A 12,352-nucleotide genomic window follows, 5' to 3' on the forward strand; every position below is an offset into this window, starting at 1 on the left:
GCCATAAATACAGTATCATCTTCACCATAAAATTAGAAACTTTGTTTTTCAACAGTCACCTAGACTGAAATTAACTTTACAGCCATCCACCCCTCAGCACTGCAAAAGCCTCTCACAATACAGTACAAGACCTATCTTGTACACCTGTCCTAAAACCAACAGGACAGCACTGTGGCAGTACAACCACCCAAAGCAGCTTTAATGCCTCTGAATCCCAAAAATCATTCCATAGAAGAAAAGTTATAAGCCATATGGAAATACCCAAAGGAGCAGTGAAATTCCACTGAATAATGCAATATTATCAAACTCCCTACTACTTTCAAATCATAAAACTCTAATCTATGAGATTTAAGTTTCACTGTATGCCTCGTTGCCAATGAATTGGGGGGGAAGGCATCGGACCTTCAAAATGGCACAGAAAACAACTTAAAGTTAGCTTACTACTCATTATTGCTTTAACTGTATCATTAAGTCTACTTTTCAAATAGGTGTTTATCCCTCTTTCCTGAAGAATCTGATATAAATTGCTGTATTATCACACACTTGCCTGAAACAAAATCCCCTTTTCAATTACCAATGAATTGGAAAAATACTACCCAGCAGAAGAGAGATGCTTTTTGCTGGCCTCTGATCACTCTGTTCACTTTAAAGAAATGCACCTCATTAACCCTGATAATTAACAAGGTTATTCTCATCACATTAAAGGTTTAAGTTCCTCTATTAAATAATTATTTGAATTTGCACTGCTATTAAGATGATGAGACTGTTCTGGATTTAATTTCATGTAACAAGATGTTTCTCTTAAAGGATCGTATTTTTTTTTTCCAAGTCAAAGCATATAATTTCATTGTCTTGTATGCTACACTGATTCACAGAATGAGTTAGGTTGGAAGGGACATGGATCCTCTAGTTCCATCCCCATGCCATGGGCAGGGACACAATTAGCACATCTACTGGATTAAGAAATGTATTACATATATACAAAAAAAACCCAAACAAAATCAAAACTGAAAAACTAGAAGGGGCAAGGCAACAATGCAAATAGGCAGCAAAAACAGCAAACAGGCATCTGGCAGCAGCACGGTTGTGGCAGCAGAAGCCAGAGAGAAATGAAAAAGGAGAAGAGGACCAAAATTACAAGGAAATGCATATGGCTTAGGAAAAGACTGCCAGCAGATGTATCTACTCCTAACTGCACCATTCCAGTAAGACTCCACAGACTTAAGAGACACTTCCAGTTCCCATGATGTCCCTCACCATGGCAGAGGGTTTTAAACTAGATGATCCATAAGATCCCTTCCAACCCAAGTCATTCCATACTTCCATGTAACAGTACATGTTTGGGGCATTTCCGTCTTACGTAGTATGGACAACTGTCTAGCCAGTGAACTCTTCTAGATATCTATTAAATGCTTTAATTTTTGCACATAGGTATTCCTAGTATGTAAGCTTGCTTCCCAAATAAGAGAAAAGCCAGTTGTCTAAGTCAGACAATTATTCTGAGAATATTAATAATTGCAGCAGCCACATATCAACATCCCACATCAAATATAAAAACACAGACAATGGTTTACCTTATTATCCATGCTGGCATCATGTTACTTCATGAGCTCTGTTAACAAACACATGGAAAATCATAGTATGGAGAAATTAGTCACAATTACTTAGAGATTGGACTATATAGGTTTCAGTGGCAGCATACCTGACACCAGGACAGTCAAGTACCTTAAATGCAAATATCTAGTGATGGCAAATTAACACCAAAGGTTTTGCAAAGAAGCTTTTTTGCACAGAATTCAGTTCCTATGAAATAATAATAACAGCAATATCCTTTAAATGTCAGAAAAGACAAGAGAACTTTCTGTCATAGCATGAGTATTATCACAGTGCTGACTTGGTCAAATACTGAAAGCAAACAAGTTCATGGAGTTAAAGTCAAGGTCAGCTGTCAGTCTACAGGAGAGTTTCAAGCACTGCTAGTTTGTCTTATCTGTGCACTTTAAAAGGATGTCATTCATTTAGCTGTGTATCTTCCAGAACTTTATTTTCTGTACTTTAAAGCACCCATTCTAAATCTTGTCACAAGCGCTTGGCAGTGTGCAACAAACATTAAACTCTTCCCATAAAGAGTATCAAGAGCACTGTGAAATATTCAGAATAAAGACACTGTAAGTCTTATCAGCATAACAACTCCCTCGGGAATTATCAATTTGCAAATCTCTCAAACCCCTAACAGGATTTGAAATGTTGTTTTAAATATAGCAGGGTACCCATGAATGAGGCGTAGATTCCCTTCCCTTTTTTTTTTTTTTTAAGTCTAATGCAAGTAGCTGTTCTTCAGCAGAATGAAGTCTGAAGTATACACATGAGATTAACAAAGGACATAATGGAGGGTAATATTTAACCACCATGACAGCTTTATGTATGTTTGGATGAGACTTTTGGTCAATAATATTAGACGGCAGCAGAGTTTTCACCACTACAGGAATCACCATCACTGTCGCCAAACAGACCCCTGTACAGGGTTTGAGCACTGCGAAATTCACCTGAGCGCTCACAGGTGATCCACTTTATTCAGGTCTTTGTTAGTCAACACATTCTAGTTTTCCTTCTCAAACTGTGATTTTCCCATTGAAGCCAATAACCCTTGAATAACAAACACGTGAGTTTCACTGCCATTAGTTAGTTAATTTCCTCGCTCTAATACAAGATAAATATTATCGTCTCACCCCCACCCCACACCCAACAGAATCTGGGACAGAACCCCAAACAGAAGTGTTTGTTTTTCAACATGTAGTACAAAGAGCTTAAAATTACTCATTTTTCCCCCCCTTTTTTAAACAAACATTGAAAATAACCAGAATGGCTTTGGCATTGCTTTAATCAGTTTAAACTTAAAGACAGGAACTCTAATTAAAATCGGGAACTCTAGCTGTAAGAAAGAGCTAATTAGCTCCCAACTTTTTAATGAAGTACTGTGGCAGAGTACATATTAGCTGTTCAGTATTAAAAAGGAAATGCTCTGCAAGATAAACTCATTCTCTCAGGTAGTACATCAGTTTGTCTACTTAGTTCAATTCAACTACTGTCACAGGGATTTAAGAAAACACACAACAGCAACTATCAGATTTACACATCTCCATACACACTAAGATAAATTAACTTTGCAGTATTTCAAACTGAGAAGGTGAAATACAAGGCAGTTCATTACCTTTCTGCTAGGCAATGAAGACAATTTAAATTGCTTTAAAGTATAAGGCTGTGTTTCCTTCTTTTCAATTCGTTCCTGGCCACAACTTGCAAATGCAAGAAAGAAGACAGGGAAGAAGTGATAGAAGGCATTTGACACTCGTGCTCTCAAGAAGTCTGGACAAAATGCATGGGATAGAGGAAAAGTGAGAACTGTCAGATTAGGAGGAACCTCGTCCAGATAGTCTCAGCAAGATACGCCGGCAGCAGTTCAATGGGAACCTGAACAACTTCACATTTCCACAGCTTTGCCGGTCTCGTTTTGTAAGGACTGGTACTTCTATCCACCTTCCACACTTCCACTTCTATCCTTCTATCCACACAGAGCATCAACTAAAAAAAAAATTACTTAAAACATGTTTACAAAGGCCAAGTTCGCCTGCGTTCCCACGCCAGGGTATTTTAACCTGGGTTCCCTCTCGTCGCGACGTACCGCGCTCACACGGAAACCCCTGATGGTTAAAGCGACATTTAGGGTGGCGTTAAGTGAAGGGAGGTGTGAAATCGTCCCTGAGACACCGGGGTAGCGGGGGCCGCTGCCGTCCAAGCGCCGGCCCGACGGAGCCGACGGCAACATTCACCCTGTGCCCGCACCCGGCACCGGCCGAGGGGACGGCGGCAGCGGCGCCTGCCCGCGCGGGTGCCCTCATGCGCTTCTCCCCCGAAAAACCCCAAAACAACACAAAAAATATCAACACGCCAACCGAACCCAATCATCCGCACTCCTCCCCACAAAAAAAAAAAAAAAAAAAAAAAAAAAAAAAAAAAAAAAAAAAAAAGAGCAAAAAGAAAAAAAGGCAGCACCCGTACCCGCCGGGACCCCGCAGGTGCGGTGCCGAGCGAGCCGAGCCGCCGCCCCCCGCGCACTCACCAGCGGCGCTCCGGGTGCCTCGGGGAGCCGGCTGCCGGGGCGGCGGGTCCGGCCGCGCCCCCCGCCCCATCCCGCGCCCGCCCGGCGCGCCGCCGCCGCCGCGCCACGCCCCCGCCACGCCCCATGACGTCACCCGGCCCCGCCCCGCCCCGGCCGCAGGGCGAGCGGAGCGGTTGCGGCGGCCGTGCGCTCCCCTCTGCCTTCCGCTCCCCTCTGCCCTCCGCTCCTCTCCCTGCCGCCGGCTTTCCCCGTGGAACAGCCTCAAAAATCGATTCGTTGCAAGCATAGAAACACTGCGTGGAACCCCCGGGCTAGGGGAGGCAGGGGGATTTTTTGCATGTTTATTTCTCTCCGCGTTAAAAAGCGGGTTGGTCTCCCGGCTTCTCCCCTTCCCCTCGGAGGGCTGTGCAGAAATGGCATCTCTCAGCCTTTAGTTCAGCACGGAGAATGGGCCGGGGGACCGGAGGGGGCACAGGAAGACGCGTATCTCCACTGCTTAGAATCCACGTTGTGCCCTGATTCTCATTTCATGTTTGAAAATAAGTCTGAGTTTGAATGTCTTAGCTTAACAAACTAACGTCCTGAGGCAGCGGTCCAGAGTGGGAGTGTCAAAATAAAACAAAATTAAATAATCAGCTTAGACCAAATTTCCACAATACATCTGCTATCTACATAAAGGTTTCATCACCAGAATAAACCATTCCAAGTTGATTTAAAAATTGCCTCCCTCTCTTAAGAGATAGAAAGAGCAGAAAGAGGACACACAGACTTTTTTTTATATATATATATATATATATATATATATATATATTTAACTAGTTGTGCTCAATTGACACATCTTGAAATTAAAGAAAACATCAGCCTGAGCTGCAGTATGGAGGGAGTGGTAGTACAAGCCTCAGGCTTCTCCAGACAGGTCCACTGTAAAGATTGAAGACCATCAAGTATTTCTGGAAGGGCAAGTGTCTAAACAAGCATCACCTTCATCATGATCAAAACATTAAACAGATACCTCTGTATTATGGAGCTCACTCAAGCAGATTAAACTGTTCTTTCTCTTTTTCTGGGTCATGGCAGATGACCTGAAGATCAAAACGTGAGAGGTTTTCTAAAGTTATATCTGCTTGTTATGTATTTCTTCTCCTTTTCTGATAAATAATTAAAAGGAAATAAAGCTGCTCAAAATTCTCTCACCTTCTGGCACTAGTTTAAAAATTCTCTTAATTCTCAGCTATACACAGGTGCATTCATTTGTTACAATTTTTATCTTGCCTTATTCATCTTTTTTTTTTTTTCTTTCTTACTGAGATTTCACCTATTCAGGCTTCTAACAGCACTTTACCCTGAAAATAAAATCGCAAATGGAACTAAAGCAGCCTCAATTATTGCTGTTTTGCCTCACCATCTTAACACACTTTCATGACTGCTCAGTATGTCAAAATACATCCCTTCCTCCCTTCCAAATAAAGTATTAGGGTGTTAAGTTGTTTCAAGTTATCTGCAGAATGATTTTTCATAAAACTGGCTCGGTAGGAACACACATGCAGGAATGAAGAAATGAAGACTGTCCTTCCACAAGTTTTCCACCCATCTGGTATCCTGAAGTCCCAGGCAGGGGCAATAGTATGAAACCTTTGCTCATTGCTCTAAGTAAGTGGATTAATCACCAGGGTCTAGTAAAAGGCTATGGATCTTGTGAGTCCAGTGGAACACAAAATTTAAGACGAAAACACCTTCAACTTACACAGATAATTGATACTGAGTGAATAATGAGGCTGCTACCAAAAAAAACCAAGGGGCAGGCTGACATTTGAACAGTAACGTTTAACTGGAAAAAAGATGTGCACTAAAGGCAATTAAATCAGGGAAGTTAATATGAAAAGACGAGCTCAGTTTCTCATTGCAGAGCAATTTCTTCAGAGTGAATGCCTCAGGAGAGCAGAGCATTGGTGTGTCAGTGGGAAAGGCACGTTGCAGTTGCTGTTCCTGTATCACTTAACATCAGTAGAAACACTTGTTTACAGGCCACTGCAGCTTTCTCTAGCAAAATTTTTCGATTCCTTCACATCTTAAGAACATTAACAACTCTGTAACTACAGCTGCTGTGATTCCATAGGGCTAAAAGAACCAAGAACCACACACCAGAGTCAATTTATTATGACCAAACGTGTCTGCGTTCTTTGCTTACCATACCTGGAATTTTTTATTTGGACATCAATATGCAGTCTATTTGCAGCCAGTATATCTCGAGTTTTAAAGAGACACTAAGGTTGAGGAAGAGTTTGTGATGAAGAAGGTCCTGAAAACAGCTCTATGAGTTCAGAACCAGAGATTTTAAATACAAGAGTAAACTTTTCTAGTTTAATCCTTTCAAATGTCAAAAATTAATATTGTATTTACAAACATTTTTCTATGTGAGCAACAAACATCTACAGCTACATGTCACAAAAATTATTTGTCAAATTCTCAACTTAAAAACAAGTATATAAAACCACATTTAACATGGAGGACATGGCAAGCTAAAGAAAATAAAGATTAAATCCTGGTATGCACATTATTTAAGGCAAAATATACAATTCAGGAATTAAAGTAGGAAAAGTTATGAGTAGCTAATTGTAATTTTTGCAATAGAATTCAAATTTACATAAAAATATGACATTAGCTTTCCCAAAGATAGTAATGATTTTGAGTCAGATTTTGCAGGCTTGATTCATGAAATGAAAGACAGCAACAAAACCATTCATTTTTAAAAAATAACAAATTTCTTGGTGCAAAAATAACAAACATCATGGTGAGAGTTGTTGCCATACTCACAGAATGTGGTATGGTGCCAGTTCACACCTCGGTAAGATGTGCTGACCAAAGGTGATTCTTCTTTTCTTTCAGGTGTTCCCAAACCTCCCAGTATGAACATTAATAAATATATGACTGATGTGGTGAGCAAGATCTGTTTACTAATTAGACTGCCAGCAAATCTGAATGTTCTATAAGTTTATATGTATACCCCCTTCTCCAGCTGTCACCAATCACTGGTGTCCTCACAAAAGTGGCAGGAGCTCAGCTCAATCTGGAGGAGAGAAAATGAAGGGAAAACCCTCCAGCAGAGATACGGCAAGACTAAAGCCAGCTGCAAAACACAGAGAGTGAAGCAGTTACCCCACAGGCAAAGATTTAAAGTTCTCTTGATTCCCATTTTTCCTTGTTTCACTGAGTTGAAAACAGCTATCTTGGTAACCAAGTCTAGTTTCCAGGAGAACATCTCAAAATGGGAAGGACTAAGCTAGTGCTTTCTCAGTGCTGACCGCACCCTGGTAGTTAGGCTAAAATAAGAAACACAGCTTTTAATCCCTTCAGGCAGAAAAAGGAATTGAAGCTTAACATTTAGAATGGACTAGTGTGTTAGTCACAGAGAGAAAAAGAGAGAAAAAGAGAGAAAAAGAGAGAGAGATAGAGAAAGTGAGAGAAAAAGAGAGAAAAAGAGAGAAAAAGTCATCCTGACATTTAGTGAATCTACAGCAACTTTGCAACTTCATCATTTTCATTACTTTTCAATTTGTGCTTTTCAAAAAATGAAGTCTCCTTTCCATTGTAATTACTTTTGCATTGAAGATTTTCTTCAAGATTAAATAAAAAATGCATTTGTTCATGTTGAAGGTCTCACTGGACTTTGGCTAAAAGCTAAGCACGGTGAAACAGTAATAGAAATACATATCCTCAAGATCAGAAAAAAGGTATTTGTTAAATCAAAAACTCTCATCTGAGAAGCCAGCCACTTATTCCAGCTTTACTGGATTGCTCCCCTAGCCTGCTGTTTGCCATGCTGCATGAGTTTACATGTATTAAGAAGAAGAAGGAGGTGAGAGAGAAGGCAGAAAGGTAGAGCTATTGCACATCATGAAGGATGGCAATGGTGGTTCTACAGGGGAAAGACAAAGGCTCCTTTCCTTGTTAATTTCCCTCCTCTGAGTAAAAACCCTGCCAAATTAAAACCTACCAAATTCATGTCATGTTTCCTGCTATACATTCAACAACAGAAAAGCATATTGCCCATTGCCTGAACTCACCATGTTAACAGGGAATGTCCAATTACCTGGATGATAATATTAAGGCATGACTCCGGTTTCTCACTTTTACCTTCATTACTGATCAGTAATGAGCCAGCTTTACTTTGCCAAATTATGCAAGGGATGTCTGTCCTCACGTATGTGATCACCATCATAGCCCTATGCCTGTGGGGGATTGATGCGTTTCTTCACAATGCTTCTTGGAGTAGAGACATCTCTACACAAAGTGTTTCTAATACAAAGATTTAATTTATCATCTTTTTCATAAATAGGCCCTCTAAATTTTATGCCCAGTTATGCATGTTTTTCCGTTTCATCCTAACACTAGCTCCTTCCTTTTCCTTCTTCTTGAAACAATATAAACCAGTGCTCATGTTAGTGCATGAAATACAATATACAGTGAGCTGTTAATAGCATCTGGTTTTATTAACTTTGTATAACCCAGACATTTGTTTTCTCTCATTCTACAAATGTCTGCTGAGAGCCTAAGGGCCAAAATGCAAAAAACATTGGTTTGTTGTGAAATAAATCACTTCAAACTGAGGTCTAGAGGAAATATGGCTGTAAGGAAATATTTGCCATGTGTAGTAATTCAAGGTCTGCTCTGAAGAGGACTGAGTCATCTTTGTTGTGGTAATATAAAATCTGTACCTTATGTAGCTCTATAGATGAAGGTGTTACCTGCTGAAGTGTCCTTATTAGCAATTTGGAAAGCATTTCAATAAGAAGGTACAATATGAATATTAATGTACTACCAGAACACAGCACACATAAATCCACATGTGTGAGGATTTTCTAACAGGAAAACTGTCTTGGTAATTTAGGATCATGAGTGTGAAATAACATGTCTCCTGCTAGCTACCCTCCTCTTTTATCCTTGAAACACCGTGTCTATAAGCACTGCACTTCAAATTGCCTCTCATACGATTTTAACTCAGACCTATGTATCTTCATGTTCTACGCATGATGTGATGTTGCACTGGTTCCCCACTAACAAGTGTGTGGAATATCTGTTACTCACATTTAGGAAGGTATGAGACCTCCTTATCTCTCGGGCTGTTCCTGCTGCCAGTTCGTTCTCTGCTCTCCTACCAGAATTCACATTACAAATATTACACCAAGTGTTTTCTTCTCTGAGCTTTTATTTCCAGATTGCAAATATAATGGTGTTTTGGTAACTTGCTCATGATGACCAATTCTATGAAAACACTGAACATTTCAAGAAAAAGGTATAAAAAAGCTGCCTGCCACCAAAAACAAATAATAATAATTTAAAAAAAAAAAAAAAAAAAAAAAAGAAAAAAAAAGGGACTGGGTAAAACAGTGCTATGAGGTGTTACCCTGGTTTTTCTGAGTTTCTTTATTAGCCTTTTGATTTTCATAAATGGAGTCAGATCTTTTAGTTACTGTAGAATATTAGAGCAGTTTTTCTACCTTTCCCACAGAAGTAATATAAACAAATCCTTTGTTTTTCATTCTCTGTCTTTTGTTTGCATATTTCTAACCTGAAAACAATTGTAACTGACAATTCGTCTAGCCACTGAGGCTGAGGGCTGGAAACCCCAAAAAGCCAATCTTCTGCTAGACCCACAAATGTAAAAAAAGTAAAAGAATAAACAAAGGGGTCTCTTCTCTCCGCCCTTTCAGCTGGGAGCTGGATCAGAAGAACCTCTGCGAAAATCTCTTGTTTGCGTGTGATTTCTTTGTGTGTCTCAGTGACAATGAGGTAAGCACACTTGTACTGTTTTCCATCTTGTGAACTTTCACTCTGTGATGCAATTCCTAATGTGTGTTTTCTTCACAAAGAAAATAAACAGCAAATAATAATGAACAGATTTTACAAAACTGAAAAAAAAATTAGTTATCATGACAATCCAGGATGAGTATTCTGCTCCTGAGCAACACTTGTGATCCGAGAGAAAGGGCGAGTTAAATATTACCAAAGCTATTAGTGTTTTCATGTCTTGGTTTCTTGTAAGGAAACATACATACATACTTGATGTCAAGTATGCTGTACTGATTTTTGCCCAGTGTTGTTTGTCCTCTACATCGTATTTAGCAGCTTAAGGGGAAGAGTTAAACTATGATTCAGAAGAGTGGCCTCAATTAATGCAAGGATTGAAGTGTATTGTCTAGTCAGTCTTTTTTTTTTTTTTTTTTTTTTTTTTTTTTTTTTTTTTTGTAAGTGGAGAGTTTTAATTATCAAGATTTCTGAATGCATTGATGTAAAACAAAGAGTTAACAAAGTTCAGTGATAAATGCGGCAGTGGTTTAACAAGATTCAACAGTAAGCTTGATTATTTACTGCATAGGGGATAGGTGTCACCCTGGTTTTTCTGAGTTTTTTAAAGCCTTTTGATTGTTCATAAGATGGAGTCAGACTTTTTAGCTACTGTACAATATTAGGAGCAGTTTCTGCCTTTTCTCACACATGTAACAGAAACAAATCCTTTGTTTTTCATTCTCTGTCCTTTGTTTGCATATTTCTAACCTGAAAACAATTGTAACTGACCATTGGTCTGGCCATTTGGCTGGGAGGTGAAAACTCCAGAAGCCAATCCACAGCCAGACCCACAAATGTATAAAAAGTAAGAAATAAACAGGCAGAGGGGCGCTCAGCCTTGGCTCAGCCTTGGGCTCTCTCGGAGGAACACTCTGCCCTGCGAAATCTCTCGTCTCCGTGTGGTTGCTTTGCGTATCCCGATCATAGATAGGGTCAGACAAAACTGATACCCTCCTGTTGAGTCATGAGGTTCAGAATGGACCCCCTTGAGTTCCAAACTCCTTCTTAAGGAGGAGTCTAGGTGTAGATACACTGCTAGTCCCAGACTTGGTCAGTTTTTTATGACTAAAGGATTATGTATGTACAATTGATCCTTCTTATCACTTAGATATTTCAAAGAATTAGGATTTTAAAGAAGTTTGGCATTCTATTAATCACTTACCAAGATTCTGTTGCAGCAAGGAATCCCTTGGCCTCAAGGAGCACCTTGAGAGACATTCCTGCTCAAGGGGAGTTCCTGGTGTGCAATACACTACTATGCAGAAGAGCTCAAGAGGCCTGGACCCCACTATTCATGGATTAAGAGACAACGATTTACAATCACATATGCATACCAGCAAGACATCGAGGTCATCATTCCAGACAGCCCTCAGCCACCATGTCACTGTCCATGTATGGAGAGGGAGCATGTCACCTCTAAGGAGGCACTGTCCCACACCCTAACCATCAAAGATGTGGCAGGCTTGTATATCCTCTAATGCTTAACTGTAGACTACCACAGTGCCTCAATTGGTTTCATTCTTCGTATTAAATCAGAGTAAGCATTTTCAGTCCCTATAAAAAGTGCATTTTACAACCACACCTTATTCAAGAATTCATCAACAGCAGTTCTTTTGTTGAAACAATAAATTAATGCTCTACAGGACCTTCATAATTCATTATAGGCTGTCATTATGCTGGAGCTGCTAAACACTTGCATGCCTGAATTTCATCTGCAAGTGTCACATCTACCTTGTACTCTCAGGCACTTACATTATCAGAACTAAGTCTCTATTTGGATACTCCAGTTTCTCATTTATTCAGATGTGGAAGGCCAATTCCACTGTATAACTCTAGCCGCTGAACTGTATTTAATTTGGAATTACTGTCCTGTGGACATATGGGTTCTACAGCTTTGGTGTAGTTCACGTAGTCAGTTTCTAGTTTTCACATTTGTGCTTGAGCTGAAGATACATAAATATCCCGTGATGTAGACAAACTACTCTGGCAGTGCGCCATTCTTATTTAAACTGTTGAATGCTGCTACTGCATTCACAGTTTGTGATATTTTCCTTTCTTTTGTCTTGAATACTATTAGATCTACAGAAGCCAATTTGTCTCTTTTACTGCATTTCATAATGATTCAATACTTGAAATCATTGGATTCTCATTAGATTTGTTTTCCTTAATTAAAAGGATCTTTTTGGAAACATAAAGCACTTCAGTCTTTCGTATATATGTGTCTTGCTGATGAGATAATTTAAGTAATATTTTCCTTTATGCCTTGTTCTCATTTCATTTTAAGAGATGTAATAATTAAAGCCTAGTAACTTATATAACTTATTGAAGCCTAATAGCCTAATCCCCCAGAATTCATAAATCTGACTTGCTCACAACTCCAGAACT

The 12,352-nt window shown here is 39.6% G+C and overlaps 1 protein-coding gene across 4 annotated transcripts in view; it reads right to left on the reverse strand.

The window, feature by feature from the left end:
* The window catches only part of MARCHF1 (membrane associated ring-CH-type finger 1), a 225,780-nt gene extending 221,583 nt beyond the window's left edge, over positions 1–4,197 (reverse strand). For 2 of the 4 annotated variants that reach the window (XM_040064198.2, XM_040064190.2), the window contains exon 1: positions 4,121–4,197. The gene's annotated coding sequence lies outside the window, so the exon portion shown is untranslated. Of the gene's footprint in view, positions 1–4,059; positions 4,083–4,120 lie in introns of those variants that run through there. The other 2 variants (XM_040064199.2, XM_040064194.2) reach the window with 1 other exon arrangement.
* Positions 4,198–12,352: the final 8,155 nt, after the last annotated feature.

The sequence above is a fragment of the Hirundo rustica genome, chromosome 5, assembly GCF_015227805.2.
Source record: "Hirundo rustica isolate bHirRus1 chromosome 5, bHirRus1.pri.v3, whole genome shotgun sequence".
Classification (NCBI taxonomy): domain Eukaryota; kingdom Metazoa; phylum Chordata; class Aves; order Passeriformes; family Hirundinidae; genus Hirundo; species Hirundo rustica.